The 16,221-nt window shown below is 46.2% G+C and overlaps 1 protein-coding gene and 1 long non-coding RNA gene across 3 annotated transcripts in view; one reads left to right on the top strand and one right to left on the bottom strand.

Moving 5' to 3' along the window:
* The window catches only part of GPATCH8 (G-patch domain containing 8), a 196,392-nt gene that overhangs the window by 89,247 nt on the left and 90,924 nt on the right, over positions 1–16,221 (bottom strand). The gene's annotated exons all lie outside the window — the stretch shown is intronic.
* LOC115481317 lies at positions 2,408–15,000 on the top strand. The gene is made up of 3 exons (XR_003943948.1): positions 2,408–2,483; positions 3,541–3,546; positions 14,990–15,000. It is a non-coding gene; the product is annotated as an uncharacterized LOC115481317 (long non-coding RNA).

Here is a 16,221-nt window from a genome sequence, read left to right as displayed (position 1 = left end):
ACCAACAACAACTGCATACCCAGAACTGATGCCCCCTATTACAGTGAGGTCATTACATGTTTGTAGATATCAAAGTTAGCTATACCATGATTTAGACAAAAAAAAAAACTGCTTAGAATTGGAGGACCTAAAAAAACTGTCTCTTCCAAGGACAGTGCACTGAGTATCAGTCTGGATTTCAGACTGAAGCTGCATTTTCATAAGAGTGACTCAAGGAACACAACCATATCCATTATTAGTGTAAGTGTGGTCAAGGCCCCTGAAGGTATAGGCCTGTGCCTCAAAAATACCCGATTCTTAAAGCATGTAGATGACTGCTAAAGAAAAACTACCTTTCTGAGGCCAACAGGCCTATTGCTTTAGTAAGAAGATTCTTTATTAAAATGCACAGAACCATTCATTTTAATATTTACAATTTACTTAATATCCTTCCATACAGTCTAATTTCAAAATGGTAGCCTTTTATGCTGACCTGAGGCTGCCAGAGATCAAAACTATAGGACCAAAGGAAAATGTATTTGATAGTGTTAACCTAGGACATGTTACATTATTATTAATGTTTAAACATTTTCTAAGCACCCAGGTAGTCTTCTATTGCACCAAGAAAAAATGTTGGAAATATCACTTAATGCCCATTTCAAACCCATAATGTCAACACTTGATATATGAACTGCTTGTTACTTTGACTCTTCCTGTTAAAGCTATCCAGCTAAACTGTAAGTGAAGGACACAAACAGACCTAAGCCAGATCTGAAATGTAATACTCACAGACAATATTACCTTCCTTTTGGAGAAGTGAGTTCATAGAAAACCATGCTACTAGCCAGAGGTATCTCTCCTGAAAATACAGTAAATGGAGCATGCTACAACTGTGGAGACAAGGATTTGTTGAAAGTTCAAACTACGAGTCACAAAATATGTCAGTAAAGCACACTCACCTGTAGCTTAACTGTAGCAGGTGTTCTCTGGGAACAGTAGGCAAGTATTTTCACAGATGGGTGACATCATCTGAAAGAGCCCAGCGTGGACACTAACAATAATACTTAGAATTTTCTAGCAGCATCCCACCGCTCATGCGCTGGTGTCTTCCCACCTGATGCGCGTGCGTGGGTTCCTCAGTCATTTTATAAGCTAAAATACAACTCCAAGAGGAGGTGGGAGGGTGTGTGAGAATACTTGGCTTGCTGTCCTTGGGGAACCATCTGCTACAGATGAGTAAATTTGTTTTCTCCAAGGACAAAGCAGGCAGTAGTACTGTCACAGATGGGAATCCCTAGCTATCAAGATCACCGCAAACAACGATAGGACAACATGGACTGGAAACATTGAGGCCTGTAATTTAATCAATCAATCTGAAACTATAGACATAGTAGGTGTGGAGGTGCAGCCTGGAACAGAACAAACCAGGGCATGGGGGGGGGGGGGGGGGGGGGGGGTGGAGTTGGATTCTAGACACCAAATACATTTTGCAGGATTGCTTGCCTGAACTGGCAGTCATGTCAGGTATCCTACTCAAGGCAGTAATGGATACGACTGTGTGGACAGATGACCATGCTGCAGCTTTGCAAATCTCCTCTAGAGGCTGATCTCAAATGGGATACGGACGTAGCCATGGCCTCTGACATTATGAGCCTTGACATGACCCTCTAGAGTCAGCCCAGCCTGGGCATAAGTAAAGGCGATGCAAATCTGCACTCAACTGGAAATTGTGTGCTTGCTGATGGTAACCCCCATGCAGTTTGGGTCAAAGAAACCTGGTGCCTTGTCTATGAAGTTTAGTCCGCTCCAGAAAGAAGGTTAAGGCTCACTTGCAATCTAAGGTATGTAGTACACTCTCGCCAGGATGGGCATGTGGTTTTGGGAAAAATGTTGGTAGGATGACTAACTGATTTAAGATGGAACTCACCTTAGGAACTTAGGGTGTGTGTGTAGAACTATCTATTGTGGTGAAGCTATGTAAGGTGGATCAGCCACTAGGGCCTGAAGCTCGCTGACTCTGTGAGCTGAAGTGATCACCACCAAAAAATACAAACTTTCTAGGTCAAATCATTTAAATGACAGGAATCTAGTGGCATGAAAATAGCTTTCATCAGCTGAGATCCCATGACACAGTTAGAGGTTTTGCTGGTAACAAACCTCTCATGAAGCAAACAACTAGAGACTACAGAGATGGGCTTACCTTCTCTACAAGGTGATAAGCACTAATAGCACTTAGACGAAACCTTAAGAGCTGGTTATTAAATCAGAATCAGAGAGGTGTAGAAGGTAATCAAGCAGTTCTGGTGTATGACAGGTGAGGGGATCTAAGGCCTTGCCCTCACACCAGACAACAAACTTTCTTCCACTTAAATGAGTAACACCACTTAGTGTAGTCTTTCCTGGAAGCCAGCAAGATGCAGGAGATGCTCTCTGGCAAACCCAAGGATCCAAATTCTATGTTCTCAGCATCCAAGCCGTGAGGGTCAGGGATTGGAGGGTGGAAAGTAGAAGGGATCCCTAGTTCTGCATGATGAGGGTTGGAAAATATTCCAGTCTCCACAGATCTTTGGGGGACAACTCCAGAAGAGTAATCCAGATCTGCCTCGGCCAGTAAGGAACGATTAGGATCAGGGCTCCCTGGTCTTGCTTGAGTTTCAGTAAAGTCTTCTCTATGAGAGGTATTGGAGGATACTCATACAGAAGTCCCTCTACCCAGTGTAGGAGGAAGGTATCTGACTCTAGTCTGCCATGTGACCTAAGCTTGGAACAGAATTGAGGGACTTTGTTTTTGAGATGAATGGCAAGAGATCCACTGAAGGGGGTACCCCACTCTCGGAAGATCTTGTGGGCTATGCCCACGTTCAGAGATCAGTCATGCGGCTGCAAAACCCTGCTTGGTGTGTCCACCAGATGATTGTCTTTTCCTGGTAAGTATGTGGCTTGGAGGACCATTCCGTGAAGGAGGGCCCACTGCCACATTCCCACTGCTTCCTGACACAAAGGGTAGGATCTTGTATCCCCCTGCTTGTTTACATAAAACATTGCAACATGGTTGTCTGTTTGAATGAGTATGATTTGATTCTGTAGCTGATCTCTGAAAGCCTTTAGAGAGTTCCAAATGGCCCTCAGCTTGATGAGCTCCCCTATCCCTGGTTGGATGCATCCGTTGTGAACACCTTCTGAGCTGGTGAAATTTAGAATGGTATTCCCACAATTAAATTCGTCCAAACTGTCCACCAGCGAAGGGCGTGAGTCAACTCTGGATGACATCTGCTACATTCCCGGTTGCCTGAGACCACTGGTCCACGGGCTTCTCTCAAGTGGAGAGTGCCATGGGAACTTATGAGGTGAGTGCTGATAAGGTCTCCGTTCTCACCTGTGGAAGCCCGAGCCTGCAATGTATTGAGCAGGACTCCTATGTACTCCAATTACTAGATCGGGAGCAGGTGGGACGTGGGGTAGTTTATGACCAATTCTAGTAGCTCAAACACCTGAATAGTTAGGTGCATTGACTCTGATGCTCCCCTCCTGCAATGTGCTCTTGACCAGCCAATAGTTCAGGCTGGAGTATAAGTGTTTCCCTTGTCTCTGCAAATACACCAACTACCACTAGAAAATTGGCGAATACCCTGAGAATTGACTCTAGGCTAAATTGAAGAACATAGTACTGGTAGTGGTGTTCCCTATGCAGAATCTTCCTGTGACTGGGAAGTATTGAAATATGGGTATAGGCATCCCTTAAGTCCAGAGAGCACAGCCAATCGTTTCCCTGAATCATGGGGAGAAGGGTGCCCAGGGAAATCATTCTGAACTTTTCTTTAACCAGGAATTTCTCAGGGCCCTTAGGTCTAGGATGGGACAAAAAACCTCTTGTCTTTTTGGGCACAAGGAAGTACCTGGAATAGAATACCTTTCCTTCTTCCCTGGTGGTATGGGTTCAACCACATTGGTCTCTAGAAGGACAGAGAGATTTTCCTATGTAAATGCCTGTTTGTGCCGAAAGCTGAAGAATGCTCTTGGTGGCCTTTGGCACCAATGGAGGGCATAACCAAGATGGACTATTTGAAGAACCCACTAGTCAGAGTTTACAAAGAACCACCTGTAATACTAAAATTCAGCTCCCCCCCCCCCCTTTACCGGTAAAGCCCGTCTGGGACAGTTACTCTGAGTGTTGCTTTGCTCTCCTGGAGCCAGTCTAAAGTTTGTCCCTTGCTTTGACTGGGGAGCCAGCTGGGGCTTCTGTGGGTGTGACTGGCAAGGCCATAACGCTGGGCTTGAGGGGTCTGGGCAAAGAGGGAAGGTGGCAGAAAACCTACACCTTTAAGAGTAGTAGGGCCACCACCTAGGCCCACTGGAAAACCTCCGTGAGGAAGTACATGCAGCTGGAGGGTATCTGTATGTTTCTTAATGAGGTCAGCGACCTCTACCACCGTATCTCCAAACAAATTGTCACAGCATGGAACATCTGCCAACCTCTCCTGAACCACTGGTTACAGGTCAGACACACGCAGACTGGATTGCTATGTCAAAAGAGTCGTAGGCATCCTTGGCCAGATATTTTTTGCACTCCAGCTGCTTACTGGCCAACTGGCGAAGCTCCGAGGCCTGATCCTTTGGGAGAGAATCTGCAAGACTGAGTATACTGTGGGCCAAAGACTAAGTAAAGGTTGGTGTAGAGCTGGTAGGACAGGATGAGGGCAATGAGCATTGTGCCCTGAAAAGCTTTCCTCCTAACAAGTCTAGTGTCCGAGCCACTCTAACTAGGGGGAAGGGGTGGTGCCTGAAGCAGGACTTCTGGAGCTCCTACCTCATTTTAGGGCACATTTTGATGCCAGAGAGTGGTGAGGCAGTTGGGCCCACTAGAACAGAGGTTTTCAACCCATCCTTGGAGCACACATTAAATTCAGTGGGGATATTCCTGAAAACCCCGACTAGCCTGGATGTGTCCCAAGGACTAGGTTGATACCCTCTGCACTAGAATCTGTGAGCCTTCTGGATACGATATGCGTATCCATTCTTCTTACGTGTGGCCTGCACTGAGAGGAGAGATTCCAGTTCCTCATCAGTACATCCTTAAGGATAGGTTACCATGGTACTGTGACCCATTCCTTAGGAGGAGACACAGTCCAGGACAGTTAACATCTCCGCCCTGGGTTCTTCCTCCATTTCTAACAAATAGGATAGAAGATGCAACTGCCTTATAAGACCCTCAGTGGAGATTTCCGTCTCTCTTGAGGAGGGGAGGGATTAAAGACGACTCCTCTGAGAAGTAATGAGGGTTCTCTTCTAAGTTCCATGAACCATCTCATTCATACTCCTCACCATACTCAAACCGAATTGAAGTGAGTCTGTGCCTGCCTCAGTTGAGTGGAATCCTGGCCATGGTACAGCCCTACGCCGACTCTGGGGAAGCTTCCTCCCGACATCAAGAGTGGTACTGTACATGTTGACGTCAACGCTAGAACCCTTTGAGGGTGCCAACGTCGAGGATCTCTGTGGAGGCATAGATGGAACATCAGGAAGATTCTGGGGCTCATCCACAGCTGATGCACCTTCGATGCCTGAGCGGATTTGAAGCTGCAGCATCTGCGTCGGTTCCTCTCTGAGCATGCCTCGGAACCAATCAAAGGAAGGCATTGGCAAAGGCAGGGAAGCCGCGACTGAGGCTGCCTGAGAAGTGTCGGTGCTGAACCAGTAGCAGGAACCCGACTGCCAAGAGAATTCTCCACCGGCACCTCTTCCAAAGAAGGGGTGCGCTCCTTCTGATGCCGGTGCTTCACAGGTGCTCCTGGCACAGTGCACTGATAAGGACCGATGCTTATACTTCTCGGGCTTTCTCCTGAGATGTACCAGCTTCTAGGAGCCAAAATGTCTCTCTTCTCGGACCTGCCACATCCTCTGTGTCCTCAACTGCATTTTTAAAACAGAGAGGAGCTAGGTTCATGGTCAGGTCCAAGGTACCCAATGCACCAAGAGCGCAAGTCCATCATAGAAACCACACAATTTCATTGGATACACCTTTTGAAGCCACTGGGGATCTTATGGAACAATGAAAAAAGAACTGTGGCCAAATTAAACTCAATTGTGAGCTGAAAAGAGACAGTGTTCAAGATGTCAGTGCTCAGACCTAATGGGCCTGGCACTCATGAAAAAGAAATGAAACTTGAAGTGCTGAAAACTACTAAAAAGTTAAAGGAAATAAAATACACTGAAGAAAAAATTAAAAGTTGTAAAAATGGAAAAATATCCACATGGGAAGGCATTGCAAAAGAGAAAAACGTACACCTGAGAACACAAAGAAGCGTTCTCCCTGCTCCGCGGAAAAACAAAGACTCGGAGACCCAAGTTCGCGTAGGAAGGCACCAGTGCATGCACAGTGGTACGTTGCTAGAAAGTTCTAAGTATTATCACTAGCTGGCATCTGTACCAAGCTCCATTGGATGATGTCACTCATCTGTGAGAATACAACAGCCTGCTTGTCCTCGAGAGGCTGGGCAACATTACATACTACTGGAACAAAAGGGTTTTTTTTTTTTTTTTACTAAAGCTTAGCATGCACTAACTGACATTGGTATGCGCTAAGTGCCACGTGGCCCATAGGCATACAATAGAACACACATTTAGCGAGCACTAAGCTTAGTAAAAGAGACCCAAAGCTTGTACTTATATTGCAATCTTAACCAGATGTTAGTCTAGTTTAAGCTCCCCTCCTTTACTATGTCCAGCGTAGAGAGCTTAATGTTCAAATTAGTCAAAACATGACTATGGTTGTAATCCGCCTTGGATAAAGGAAGGCTATAAATTAACAAAACATAAAAAAACATAAAACATTCTATGATGTGACACCATGCTGTATTCATGGGTCACCATCCTTATGGAAATTATATGTACATATAATATAATGCAACTCTAGCTAAATGTTAATACTACAACGAGGCACTTCTGTTATTGTGTATTACAGATCCATTTACAATGCGTTCTCTATATTCGCGCGTTTGGTCTTTGTGACTTTATCCACGGCAACGTGCTTTGAGACCACTATTTGCGTGTTTCAAAACAGCCTTCTTTGCTTTCACTTTTCTTGTTTTGGCACTTGCTTCTGGGAATGGCCACCAAGTGTCCAGGGAGTTGCAAGCTTCCAGTCCAATATGGTTTTCTAGAGCAGGAACCTAACCCCTAATCCCAGTCTCTATTATTTGCTATCCACAGTTTTTTTTTTAGAAATAGGTAAACCTAGAACCAAACTCCTATTTTCCCACAGGGGCAACGGTTCGGTGTCATGAAGTTTTCCAAGTACATAAGTATCGCCATGCTGGGACAGACCAAGGGTCCATCAAGCCCAGCACCCTGTCACCAACAGTGGCCAAAAGAACAAGCAATTTGTCCCGCCCATCCTAGAAATACTGTATTATTCCCTCGTCCATTCAATAACATTCTATGGCTTTTTCCACCAGGAAGTCGTCCAACCCTTTTTGAAGTCCACTAAGTTAACCGCCTTAACCACCTTTTCCGGCAGCGAATTCCAGAGTTTAACTATGCGTTGAGTGAAGAACCATATCATTGTGGCTAGAGAGAACACACTGTAATAAAGTGTAAGTAAAGGTCAACAGTGGGATACATTTATAGAGCAAAAGAACCTGAACACACATAGGTAGTAAGGAAGAACCCACTGAACTTTTGTGAATATATTTAGATACACGATATGCCAAAGACCACTCATTATACAACACTTACTGGATATAAACTCCAAACCCTCCCATCTTACTGAGGGCAGAAATTGTGTATCATATCCCAGAAGATTTCTCACGTTCTAATGTAAGCTTTGTTGGCAATCCAAACAGGACAAGCTAGAAGCCAGAAAAAAAGACCTTTGGTCTAGATCTAAAATGCTAAATTCCCAGGAAGGGTCACAGAAGCAACAACTGATCTTTTTGCTTTGTGCTGTAGTAAATCCCTTTTAATTTAAAACAAGACACGATACTTTTTTCCTTGCGCGTTTGCCTGTGACATGATTAGATAGTAAAAAGCTGGTGAAGTCTGATCTTACCTGATAATTTCCTTTCCCTTGATTCCTGCTAGAACAGAGAAGCTGAACTCTTCCAGTGAAATCACTGCTGTAAAAACTGCTGCAGCCTGGAACTTGTCAGTATGCCAAAGCAAACATTTACTCAACAAAAAATCAAACATATAAATTGCGAGTGGACCGTACTCACCGCAAATGCGCAGTAGAGACCGAACATTCAAGGAGCAACACTCCAAACCCCGCCTCACCAGCAGCTCCTGTACCGAACGTAATGCAGCCAATAGGGAGGTTAGGAGGGGGCGTGGAAATTGGAGGAGGACCATAATGCAGCCATAGGGAGGGGAGGGGCGTGGAAAACGGAAGAGGACGTAATGCAGCCAATAGGGAGGGAAGGAGGGGGGCGTGGAAATCGGAGGAGGACATAATGCAGCCAATAGGGAGGGAGGGGGCGTGGAAAATGGAGGATGTAATGCAGCCATAGGGAGGGAAGGAGGGGGCGTGGAAATCGAGGAGGACATAATGCAGCCAATAGGGAGGGGAGGGGGCGTGGAAAATGGAGGATGTAATGCAGCCAAATAGGGAGGGAAGGAGGGGGCGTGGAAATTGGAGGAGGACATAATGCAGCCAACAGGGAGGGAGGGGCGTGGAAAACGGAAGAGGACGTAATGCAGCCAATAGGGAGGGAAGGAGGGGGCGTGGAAATTGGAGGAGGACGTAATGCAGCCAATAGGGAGGGGAGAGGGGGCGTGGAAATCGGAGGACATAATGCAGCCAATAGGGAGCGGAGGGGGCGTGGAAAACGGAAGAGGACGTAATGCAGCCAATAGGGAGGGGAGGGGGCGTGGAAAACGAGGAGGACGTAATGCAGCCAATAGGGAGGAAGGAGGGGGCGTGGAAATTGGAGGAGGACGTAATGCAGCCAATAGGGAGGGGAGGGGGAGTGGAACACGGAGGAAGATGTATGCAGCCAATAGGGAGGGGGCGTGGAAATCGGAGGAGGACGTAATGCAGCCAATAGGGAGGGGAGGGGGCGTGGAAATCGGAGGAGGACCTAAAGCAGCAATATTGAAGGGGAGGGGGGCGTGGAAATTGAAGGACGTAATGCAGCCAATAGGGAGGGAAGGAGGGGGCGTGGACATCAATGGGGGAGGGAGGATGGAGAAGAGAAACCACCATGTACAAGGGCACAGCAGGAACGACGAGTGGCCGAGGCAACTAAAAAAAACCCGCAGCAGAAACAAGCAGGGATCAAAAAACATTCTGGGGCCAACAGAAAAAGGTAAACAGGTACATTCACTCACAGCACACACACACACACAAGTCCTGCTTTGCAGCATGAAAGCAAAGACATAGCTGTCCCGCCCCTTTGGCTCACTGAACAGCAGGAGTCAGCAGAAGGGGCGGAACAACAACATGTATGCGGGGAGGGGGGAAGGGGGGAGGGAGGACCGGCACACGACTGAAAAATGAGCCTGCGTTTTCAAACTGCTCTAACAAACTACCTAAAAGGAGACACTGAACCTCCACTGCCACACAGCTCCAACAACTGACTACAAGGAGACACTGAACCTCCACTGACACACAGCTCCAACAACTGACTACAAGGAGACACTGAACCTCCATTGACACACAGCTCCAACAACTGACTACAAGGAGACACTGAACCTCCACTGAAACAGGGAGTACTAACAGCTCACAAGCACTCTCTCTCACTCCTCCACACTCTCTCTCATTCCACTCACTCACACACACACCACACACACACCCAAGCACACACACACTAGCTGCTCACTCTCACGACTCACTGTCTCTTTGGGAGGGCAGGGAACAGAGGACTGTGCTGTGACATGGGGGTGAGGGAAGAGGACAGAGGAGGGTTGCTGACATGGGGGAGGACAGGGGACAGAGCAGACTTGCTACACATGGAGGTGAAATTAAAAAAAAATCGCCCGTTTAAACGGTCTTAACGGCTAGTATATATATATAATGATCAGAACTCTCTATGGGAAGCCCTCTGCAGATTCAGTAACATAAGAAATACCCAAGGTTGGAGAAAGACCAGGCTCTCTCTAACGGCTGTTACCAAAAGAACATCACTCTCATCCCAAACATTATCTTCTAGTGCCTACACAAAGGAATTCAGCAATGACATGATGTTGCCAACCTGCAAATATCTTATGGCGATACTGACCTGGTCTCTGCCCAGGGCGTCACTTGGATCTAGCTGAATGAGCTCTAAACCCTTCTGGTATCACCTAGTTAGGAATAAATGCTGCCTTCTATTCACTGCCTTAACGCAGAAGTACAAGGAAGCTGCCTCCCATTGTGTGGCCAATGAAAACAAGAGCCTATTGGATTTAACAGAAGGGGTTCATCACCTTCCAGATAACGTAAGAGCATTCTCTGCAGACATGCAGCTTACAGAGCATGTGTGAAGATTCTACAGTCTTCCAAACCACTGGAGAGAAACCATACGAGTCATCTTAGCCAAGAAAGTCAACATCAAATTAGGAACAAAGGATACATACGGATCCCTGAATGAAAGGGCCTGCAAGCACAAGACATCTGACAGAGCAGAGCTATGAAAAAAATGGCTTTTAATGCTTTTAGAGAGACTTGTCCTAATGGATTAAAGGGAGGTTTAGTTAATTGTTGAGAAGCAAATCAAGATCGTATCGAGATACCATGCTCACAGTGGCAAATATACTCAACTCCTTGCAAGCATAAGGAGTGTCAAAGCAAATGCAAGGCGCAGATTAAGAAGGCCAAGAGGGAGTATTAAAAAAAGATAGCATTAGAGGCAAAAAAACATAGTAACAAATTTTTTTTCGGTATATTAAAAGCAGGAAGCCGGCAAAAGAATCGGTTGGGCCGCTGGATGACCGCGGGGTAAAAGGGGCGATCAAGGAAGACAAAGACGTAGCGGAGAGACTGAATGAATTCTTGCTTCGGTCTTCACCGAGGAAGATTTGGGTGGGTTACCGGTGTCGGAAATGGTATTTCAAGCGGACGAGTCTGAGAAACTTACTGACTTCACGGTAAACCTGAGGACGTAATGGGGCAGTTCGGCAAACTGAAGAGTAGCAAATCTCCCTGGACCGGATGGTATTCATCCTAGAGTACTGATAGAACCTGAAAAACGAGCTGCGGAGCTCCTGCTAGGGATATGCAACTTATCCTTAAAAATCGAGCTTGGTACCGGAAGATTAGAGGGTGGCCAATGTAACGCCCATATTTTAAAAAAGGCTCCAGGGGAGATCCGGGAAATTATAGACCGGTGAGTCTGACGTCGGTGCCTGGGAAAATGGTAGAGGCTATTATTAAAAACAAATTACAGAGCACATCCAAGGACATGGATTACTGAGACCAAGTCAGCATGGCTTTTGTGTGGGGAAATCTTGCCTGACCAATTTACTTCAATTCTTTGAAGGAGTGAACAAACATGTGGACAAAGGGGAGTCGTTGATATTGTGTATCTGGATTTTCAAAAGGCGTTTGACAAGGTACCTCATGAAAGGCTACAGAGGGAAATTGGAGGGTCATGGGATAGGAGGAAATGTCCTATTGTGGATTAAAAACTGGTTGAAGGATAGGAAACAGAGAGTGGGGTTAAATGGGCAGTATTCACAATGGAGAAGGGTAGTTAGTGGGGTTCCTCAGGGGTCCGTGCTAGGGACCGCTGCTTTTTAGTATATTTATAAATGATTTAGAGATGGAGTAACTAGCGAGGTAATAATTTGCTGATGACACAAAGTTATTCAAAGTCGTTAAATCACGACAGGATTGTGAAAAATTACAAGAGAACCTTCCGAGACTGGGAGACTGGGCGGCTAAATTGGCAGATGATGTTTAATGTGAGCAAGTGCAAGGTGATGCATGTGGGAAAAAAGAACCGAATTATAGCTACGTCATGCAAGGTTCCACGTTAGGAGTTACGGACCAAGAAAGGGATCTGGGTGTCGTCGTCGATAACACACTGAAACCTTCTGCTCAGTGTGCTGCTGCGGCTAAGAAAGCGAATAGAATGTTGGGTATATTAGGAAAGGTATGGAAAACAGGTGTGAGGATGTATAATGCCGTTTGTATCGCTCCATTGTGCGACCGCACCTTGAGTATTGTGTTCAATCTGGTCGCCGCATCTCAAGAAAGATATAGTAGATTGGAAAAGGTGCAGCGAAGGGCGACTAAAATGATAGCGGGATGGGACAAACTTCCCTATGAAGAAAGACTAAGGAGGCTAGGGCTATACAGCTTGGAGAAGAGACGGCTGAGGGGAGACATGATAGAGGTATATAAAATAATGAGTGGAGTGGAACAGGTGGATGTGAAGCTTCTGTTCACGCTTTCCAAAAATACTAGGAACTAGGGGGCATGCGATGAAACTACAGTGTAGTAAATTTAAACAAATCGGAGAAAATTTTTCTTCACCCAACGTGTAATTAAACTCTGGAATTCGTTGCCGGAGAAAGTGGTGAAGGCGGTTAGCTTAGCAGAGTTTAAAAAGGGGTGGGACGGTTTCCTAAGGACAAGTCCATAAACCGCTACTAAACGGACTTGGAAAATCCAAAATTCCAGGAATAACATGTATAGAATGTTTGTACGTTTGGGAAGCTTGCCAGGTGCCCTTGGCCTGGATTGGCCGCTGTCGTGGACAGGATGCTGGGCTCGATGGACCCTTGGTCTTTCCCAGTATGGCATTACTTATGTACTTATGCCTGTATCACTAACACCCTTAATCTTACCTCTGAAGAAGGAAATGACCACTATTTAAACTTTGAGAGAGTTAAGAATCAAATCTTGATTCAATCCCCCTTGCAGAAACGCTATGATGGAGGATCTCTCTGCACACCAGGGCAACAAACCCCGCTCCACGGACCAGTGCTGAAGCACCCACTAGACTCTGACATACACCAAGGAAGTAGAACTTCTGCAGGCATTCAGCAGGGTAGCTATGAATGATGACAAGTAACCCCTGCACTTCAAAACACTGCCTCTCAAGAGCAGAAAGGCTCTGGATATTCCATCACAATTGGACCCTGCCACAGAAGGCCTGAACCCCTTGGTAAAGGCACCAGAGAGTCCACTAACAAACAAATCATTCACGTACCAGAGTTGACAAGACCACCCTGGAGCCACCAGGACTAGAAAGGGGTGCCTCACAACATTTGGAAGAATGTGGCCATTCAGAGGCTACAGCGAAGAACACAGGGACCCCAACCTGGGCCAGGGCTGTACTGGCACGTCTATCCCCTCCACTCCTATCTATATTCTATAGCTGAAAGGACAGCACTTCACATTTCACCAAGCTGACATTAATCGAAGCATGGAGGGCTCCAGCAATTCGCTAGCAGCTGAAAGGTTGTGGATTTCAGCTCCCACTTCCCTAGATCCAGAGACTGTATGCTGAAAAAGTCCATCCGAGTATTCTCCACTCCAACAATGTGCAGCGCCACTCAGCTGCGAGCTCAGTTATCTCTTGATTCCTCCCTGTTTGTTGACATATGCTACTGTGGTTGCAGTGTCAGATATCATTCAAACAACTTTCCCCTGAACCAGTGGTTGGCCCTTTCTTCCAGGCAATAGACCATGTTGTCTCTAGGTCAGACCATTATCACTGTATGGCCTGTTCTAGGCATGGGCCCCTAGACTCACATCAGTAACCACCATTCAATCATTTACAAGACAAGAGGACGGAGTCCAACTAGTCCAGCCGCTTCTTGAGAATGAGAAGAAGACCACTGGGATTTTGAAGACCACTGAAACCAGTGGCGTAGCCACAGGTGGGGCCTCGGCCCACCCAACAGTAACACACGTTTAGTGGTAGCTGGTGGGGATCCCCAGCTCCACCAGCTGAAGACCGCCCCTGATGGTGATGAAAAACGCTACTCTCCTTGATAATGTCACCTGGCGCATGCTCAGTCTTCAACACATGCCTGCTGCAGACTGTCAAGGTGGAAAGAAGCGTTTTCTCGCCAGCTGAGATATATTTTTTGGTGGAGAGGGGGGAGAGGGGAGAGAACACTTGGTGCTCACCCACTTCTTGCCTAAGCCCACCCAAAATCTGTTGACTTGCTACACCCCTGACTGAAACAAGGAGCAAAGACATGATCTCCTGTGAGCCCTCACCCATACTACCACCTCAGAAATGCAAATTTCTCTCTTCTAAGCCTAAAGCTTGTTCATCATTTCCTGGGTTAAAAACAAAAAATATGTCCACTCTGGTATCAAAGCAGAACAGAGATACTCTAGTTTCTCCGAAGGGTAGATTCCAACAGCTTCGGCTACCCTGACCACACAGGAAGCTTTCCACTGAGTTGGGCATGAAATCAGTTAATCATCCAAGTACAAATGAACCTGGATCCCTTCCATGTGGAGGATAAGCAGCCACCAACTCTATGACCTTGGAAAGGTTTTGGGAGCTGTCACTAGAACTGGGTTTCTCAGCCCAGTTCTCAGGACACATCAAGTCAATCTGGTTTTCAGATATCCGCAACGAACATGCATGAGATAAATTTGCATGCACTGCCTCCACTGTATGCAAATTTGTCTCATACACATTCATTGTGGATATCTTAAAAAATCTGACTGGCTGGGTGTGTCCCAAGGACTGGGTTGAGAACTCCTATACTAGTCTAAAGGTAGAGCCCCAAGCTGAAAATGGCTGCCCAGTACACAGAAATGCATATTTACTGTGGGTAACTGGGAAATCTGACTGGCTGGGTGTGTCTGGGTTGAGAACCCCTTACTAGTCCAAAGGGTAGAGCCCTGAGCTGAAAATGGCTGCCCAATACACAGATATGCAAGAAGTGCTTGCGAGCATCCCAATCGTAATATAAAAGTAGTTTCAACCAGGTCCAGTGAGGTCAGAAACCCCACAGTCTGACCAATAAGATCACCAACTAACATCTTTACATGAAAGCATGGGATTCTAACCAGAGGCATAATGGGACAGAAATTCTTTTTGTTTGGAACCATACAGTAGATGAGCAGCACCCTTGACCCTGCTCCTGTACAGGCATAGCCTTCAGGGCTTCAAGCCGAATTAACCACCTAAACGTGATTTCTACAACATTTCTATCAAGAAGATCTACAATGGGAACCATAAAGGCATCTAAATGGGTTTTGCGAGTTTCCAGTGCAGGTCTGATGACTCCTTAGCAGGGCCCTTTAGCGGCAGAGACAGTACAATGCTTCTGTCTCCTTACTCCAAGATTCATTTTAGTTGATAAACACATTAGGTTTATCCATAAAAGAGCTGCCTATTCTCTCCCTCTCACCAAAGAGACAGCCAAATTTCCCTGCCCAAGCGTATCGGCCCCCAATCCTTAACTCAGAACCTGCTCCCCGCATCCTCTAACTGTTTATTTCATCTTGTCTTCTAGGAACTTCGAGGTCTGGCCTTCTCTAGGTCCTTACTGATTTTTCCAAATCATCCTTGAGCAGCAAGCACTTTCAAAAGGGGAGCTTGCTCAAACAAGACTTGGAGGCTGAACCCACCAATCAGTGCCACAGGCACAGCCACCTGCAGGAAATATTAGGCCACTGACATGCAGATGCAGATCAAATATAAAAGACATAAGCTATAAGGGTTGCACCCACTTCAACTGAGCTACATCTGGAGAAGATGGCAACTGTTTGGGCCCATAATGGAGGATAAAAGCAAAGGACGACGTAATAAGAAGATAAACTCTTATTAAAATCCAAAGGTTTCCAGAGATTTACACATCCGTGCCTAACATGGCCATGTTTCGCCTTGAAATATACAAACACAGCAAGAGGAAGGAGCATTAATTTAGGACCCTGATGCAGTCCCTTTCTAGATGAAACATGGCCATGTCGGGCATGGATGTGCAAATCTCTGGGAGCCTTTAGATTTAAATAAAGACTGTATTGTCTTATTACATCTGCCTTTTGCTTTTATCCTCCATGCTGGATTTGGTGGAACATTTTGCCTTGTTGTTTCCTCCAACTGCTGGGCCACATAGCGCCCATAGGACACCACCTGTACCCCAAGTGCTGAACAACTCCATCTTCCTGTATTGAGAATCCTTCAGATCACATCTCCCTCTACAGAGGCTATGGTGGTCGCTGTCACTGCCATCAGCGTGCCCACCTGTCCAGATCTTCTTGAGAAAAAGTACAGCGGTCCCATCAATCTTATGCCTTGAAAGACATTTCTGGCATTTGCCATTCTACTAAACATCTGTGAAAGACTTGTG

The sequence above is a fragment of the Microcaecilia unicolor genome, chromosome 12 (assembly GCF_901765095.1).
Source record: "Microcaecilia unicolor chromosome 12, aMicUni1.1, whole genome shotgun sequence".
In the NCBI taxonomy this organism is placed as follows: domain Eukaryota; kingdom Metazoa; phylum Chordata; class Amphibia; order Gymnophiona; family Siphonopidae; genus Microcaecilia; species Microcaecilia unicolor.
This window is presented reverse-complemented; position numbering and strand designations above follow the sequence as displayed.